Raw genomic sequence first — 6,000 nt, forward strand, 5'->3', positions numbered from 1 at the left:
ATGACCACCACTGAGACCCAAGCTCCATTTAAATATAGAGTCCCCAAGAGCAACCTCCACCCTTGCATTTACCATGGTTCCTTCTCTATCTATTCTATACCATGCTGCAAGCATCCCTCTTTTTACTGTAAAGTATAACATATATACCAAAAGTGCACAATGTATAAGTATCGGCTCAGTGAATTACCCCATCTTGATATCTAGTAAAGCAAGTCTTGCTTTCTTCAAGAGTTTTTGACTATTTTTGTCCCTTTGTACTTTCATATGTATTTAAGAATCAGCTTCTCAAGTATCACAAAAAGGAAAAAAATCCTATTAGGGTTGCATTGAATCTATAGATGTATTTGAGGAGAAATTACATCTTGCTGTATTGAGTCTCCTAATACCATAAAACTACCACTCAGGTCAAGGAACAGAACATTACCGGCAACCCCCAGAAGACCTTCTCGTACCCTCCCAATCACTACCCTCTCTCTCCTCCCCTAAGATACCCTTATCCTGACTCTAAAAATATTTTTTAGTTTCCTCTCTCTCTTTTTAAAAATCACTCAATATGGATTTAATGAAAGAAGAAAGAAAGGGTGAGCATTTGGCACCCTCTATAGGTGATGGGGACATATTCTGTTTAACCTGGCATTCAAGGCCTTTGAAGGTCTTTGAAACTCTGTAACCAGATACTCTGGGCTGAGGCTTTTTTAAAAAATAATTTTTAAAAAGATTATAGTTGGCATACAATATTATATTATTTTCAGGTGTACAATATAGTGATTAGACATTTATATAACTAACAAAGTGATCACCCTGATAAATCTAGTACACATTTGACACCATACATAGTTATTACAATATTCAACTACATTCCTTATGCTACTTTACATCCCCATGACTATTTTGTAACTACTAATTTGTACTTCTTTATCCTTTCCCCTTTTTCACCCACCCTCCTGACCCCACTCTCATCTGGCAACCATCAAAATGTTGTCTGTATTTATGAGTTTGTTTCTGTTTTGTTTGTTTATTTTGTTCTTTAGATTCCACATGCAAGTGAAATTATATGGCATTTGTCTTCCTCTGTCCGAGCTACTCCATAGGTTCATCCATGTTGTTGCAGATGGCAAGATTTTATTTTTTTATAGCTGAATAATATCCATTGTATATTGTACCACCTGTTCTTTATTCATTCATCCATTGATGGACACCCAGGTAGCCTCCATATCTTGACTATTGTAACTAATTCTGAGATAAACATATTGATTCTCATGTCCCTTCAAAGTAATGTTTTCAGTTTCTTCAGATAAATTCTCAGAAGTAGGATAACAGGGTCCTTTCTTGTCTCTTGTTATAGCTTAATTTTAAAGTCTATTTTGCCTGGTATTAAGTATTGCTGCCCTAGCTTTATTCGTTTGTTTCCATTTTCATGAAACATCTTTTTCCATTCCTTTACTTTCAGTCTGTGCGTGTCTTTCAATCTGAGGTGAGTCTCTTTATAGGCAGCATATGTAAGGGTCTTGCTTTCTTATCCATTCAGCCACCCTATCTTTTTTCCCCCTCTTCAGTCCCCTCCTCCCACTTTCACCCCTGACCTACAAACGTTGCCATCTCCCTTTAAGAACTGGATCTCTGGAAGCGAGGCATTTCCTCCCATGCACCCGCGGTGCGCACCCGGGCCCGGCGCACTGAGGTGGCTCTGCGCACCTGGGGCCTGGCACACCCAAGATATGGTCCGTGGCTCCACCTGGGGCGCGAACCCAGGACCTTCTGAGTGTAAAGCAGACATGCTAACCACTACACACTATGGAGCCACCAACCACCCTATCTTTTGATTGGAGAATTTAATCCATTTAAATTTTAAGTAATTGTTGATAGATATATATTTATCATTTGTATTTTCATCTTTTTTTTCTTCTTCTTAAAGAAGTTCCTCCAACATCTCCTGTAATGCTTGCTTAATGTTGATAAACTCCTTTAGCTTTTTCTTGTCCAAGAAACATTTTATCTGTCCTTCGATTCTAAATGATAGCTTTACTGGGTAGAATAATCTTGGTCGTAGGTCCTTTCTTTTCATCACTTTGAATATTTCCTGTCAATCCCTGCTGGCCTGTAAAGTTTTCGAGAAACTTTTTATGGGAGCTCCCTTTTAGGTAACTAACTGCTTTTCTTTTGTTGCTTACAATATTCTCTCTTTGCCTTTAACCTTTGGCATTTTAATTATGATGTGTCTTAGTGTGAGCCTCTTTAGATTCATCTTGTTTGGAACTCAGCACTTCCAGGGCTTGTATGTCTTTCCTTCTCCAGGTTAGGGAAGCTTTCCGTCATTATTTCTTCAAGTAGGTTTTCAATTTCTTGCTCTCGCCTCTTCTTCTTCTGGTACCCCTATGATGCAAATGTTGTTATGCTTGATATTGTCCCAGGAGCCCCTTAAACTATCCTCATTTTTTTGGATTCTTTTTTCTTCTTGTTCTAATTGGATGTTTTCTGCTACCTTATCTTCTAAATCACTGATTTGATCCTCTATTTCATCTTATCTGTTGATTCCCTCTAATGTATTCTTCATTTCAATTATTGTATTCTTCATTTCTGAATGGTTCCTTTTTTTATGTTTTCTAGCCCAATTTTTATATTTTCTGTTTCTTTGTTAAAGTTCTCACTGAGTTCATCTACTCTTCCTCTAAGTTCCTTGAGCATTCTTCTAACCAGTGTTTTGAACTCTGCATCTGGTAGATTGCTTGTCTCCATTTTGTTTAGTTCTTTTTCTGGAGCTTTGTTCTGTTCTTTCATGTGGGACATATTTCTTTATCTCCTCATTTGGGTTGCATCTTTGTGTTTATTTCTATGTATTAGGTAGGCCTGCTATGTCTCCCAGTTTTAGTAAAGTGGTTTTATGTAGGTGTCCTGTGGGGCCCAGTGGCTCAGTCTTCCCTGGTTACCTGAGTCAGGTGCTCATGGTGGGTCCCTTGTACTGGCTGTGTGTGCCCTTTTATTGTAGCTGAGACTTGGTTGCTTTTTGCACAAAAATGGGAGAGATTGACCCTCAGGCTGATTGGTTGTGAGCACTGGCTAGTGACTACAGTAGAGGAGCTATTATGCAGAGGTTGACCCTATGAAGCAAGATTCATTTTAGGCTCTGGCAGGCTCTGGTGCCTGCCCAGTCTGCCTTTTGTGTATGCTGTCCTTGGATATGGCCCTGGGTGGTGCTCCAGTTCAAACCAAAGCTAGCTATCAGGTGTGCAAGCTGGGGCCTCCTGGGAGGGGTCCTGCTTCAGGCCAAGTTCAACTACAGCCTGTGCACTGCCTGGGGCCACTTGGCAGATGGCCACCACCCACACTGGCATAGATGTGCCTCGAGAAGCCAAGCCACAAACTGAGGCTGGCTGCCACTAAAGCTGGACTTGAGGCTGTTCAGCAAGAGGTACAGGGCACTACAAGGCCAGATGCTGCTTGTTTGAGTTTTGTGAAACTTTGAGAGATTTTAGAAAAGTCTACAGCATGAGCCAAGGCAGATCATTTGTATGGAAAACTCACTAGAAGTGGCTTGGTTTGTCCTGAAAGTTGGGTGGGAGAGGGTCTCAGAGGATCACAGAATGGGGCAACCAGTGTTATTCAGGTTGATGGAGACTCAGATATGGCAGCTGCCTGTGTTGGCATGCCAGGTCGGGAAGGGTTCAACAAAGGAACAATGGTGTCTGCCAGTATTTCTGTTTGGGAGAAAGCTGCCCCTCCAGCCCTCACTCTGATGCCAGATAACTCAGTTTCTCCCTTTATGTCCCTGGGAACTTTTGATCTTCTGCCCTAGTGCTGGAGCTCAGAATGAGTGAGTCTGTCAATGAGTAAGTCTGTGTGCGGATCCCTTAAGAGGAATGTATGCAACTCCAGTGGCCCTCCGTCTCACTCAGCCACAATCTCTGCTGGTTTTCACAGCCAATAGTTGTAGGGACCTCTCTTCTCAGCATTGGAACCCTGGGTTGGGGACCCCAGTGTGGTGATGGGACCCTTCACTCTTTTGAGGGAATCTCAGCCAAGATATCCCTCCCAATGCTCAACCATTACATGTGGATGTGGGACCACCCCATCCTGTGTCTCTGCCCTCCTACCAACCTCAAGATGGCCTCTTTTGTGTGCCCCCAGTTGTAGAGGACTTCTGTTCAACTAGACTTCAGGCGACTCCCATTATGGCTGTTCTGTAATTCAGTTGTAATTTTGATGTGGTTGTGAGAGGAGGCAAGCATAGCCTTTATCTACTCTGCCATCTTGACCAGAAGCTCCTCTCTCTTTTTTTCTTGATTTATGAAAATGTAATTCTAGAGTATTTTTCCTCTTGTGTCTGATTTCTGTTGCTCAATATTATCTTTATGAGATGCATGCATGTCTTTGAGCTTAGATATAATACATTCATTTTCATTGCTTATAGAATGTCAATGTATAAATATGCTAGAGTTTATTTATCCAGTTGACTATTGATGAACATTTGGGTTATTTCTAGTTTGAGGCTATTATGAAAATTGCACTATGAACATTCATATGTATTTCTCTTGATAGATACATGCACATATTTTTGTTGGGTATATACCTAGAAGTAGATTTGCCAAATCATAGAGTATGCATGACCTCAAATCGACCAGATAAAGCCAAACTGTTTTTTCAAAGCATGTTTACCAATTTACTTTTCTACCAGCTACATATAAGAGTTTCAGTAGCTACACATTCTAATCAAAACCTGTTAATTATTAGTCTTTTAAATTTTAGTCATTTTGTTGAATGTGGCTTTTATAGTTTCATTTTGAACTCCCCTAATTATTAAGGAAGTTGAACAATTTTCCATATGTTTATTGACCATACAAATATCCTCTTTCTTAAAGAAACTGATAAATCTCTTGTCTCCCTCTTTTTGAGTTTCAGCCTTTTTTTTTTAATAGATTAGTATAATGAAGATATTTTGTTACCTCCTTAAAGATGTTTGGTTTATCTTTCTCATTTATGTCTGTTATGTACCTGAAAATGACTTTTGGAGAATGGTGTGAGATAGGTCATTTCATTTTTCTCTACATGGATATCCTATGGTTCATTTATTGAAAAGACTATTCCTTGAAAGAACATACGGAAAGGGAGGCTTAGCCATCCCCACTGTCCCAGCTGAAACCAGCCCTCAGCCATTCCTCCAAAATACTGAACGCAGCTGCACAAGCAAGTCCTGGAAAAACCAGCAGAATTCAACCAACCCACAGAATCATGAGAAATAATAAATCATTGTTTTAAGTCCTAAAAAAAAAAGAAAAGATTTTCCTTGCCCACTACAGTGTCACCTTCATCATAAATCAAGGATTCAAATATGCATGGATCTATTTTGAGATTCTCTATTCTGCTCCATTAGTCTATATGTTTATATTTGCACAGTACTATACTGTCTTTACAAATCTGTGATTACAGATTTATTATAAGTTTGTTATCTGGTAAAATGAATCTTCTCACTTGTTCTTATTCTTCTTCAAGAGTTCTTGACCATTTTTGGTCTTTTGTATTTTCATATATATTTTCAATTTGGTTTGTCAAGTTCCACCTAAGAATCCTGCTGGAATTCTATTTAGAACTGCATTGATCAATTTGAGAAGACCATACATATTTATATTGTTGAGCCTTTCAATTCACAAAATGATGTATGCTTTCCTTTATTTAGATATTTTTTAAATTTCTCTAAGTGATATTTTATAGTTTTCTCCATAAGAAGACTTGTACATACTTTGTAAATTATTATTTGGCATTTGAGTATTGATATTTTGGGATACTATCAGCAATATTATCTTAAACTTTTTTAGTTACTATTTATTATTGATATATAGAAATAAAATTAATTTTTATATATTAACCTTATATTTGTGATATTTCTAAACATATAAGTTTCAGTCATTTATCTATAGATGATTTTAAATTTTCTTTGTACACAATTGTATCATCTGTAAAATATTACAGTTTTACTTCATTTTCAATTTGCATAACTTCTTTTCC

The 6,000-nt window shown here is 38.3% G+C and overlaps 1 protein-coding gene across 2 annotated transcripts in view; it reads left to right on the forward strand.

Moving 5' to 3' along the window:
* Nucleotides 1-6,000, forward strand: part of SLAMF1 (signaling lymphocytic activation molecule family member 1) — a 35,999-nt gene that overhangs the window by 26,053 nt on the left and 3,946 nt on the right. The window lies entirely within an intron of this gene.

The sequence above is a fragment of the Pteropus alecto genome, unplaced genomic scaffold, assembly GCF_000325575.1.
Source record: "Pteropus alecto unplaced genomic scaffold, ASM32557v1 scaffold359, whole genome shotgun sequence".
Lineage (NCBI taxonomy): Eukaryota > Metazoa > Chordata > Mammalia > Chiroptera > Pteropodidae > Pteropus > Pteropus alecto.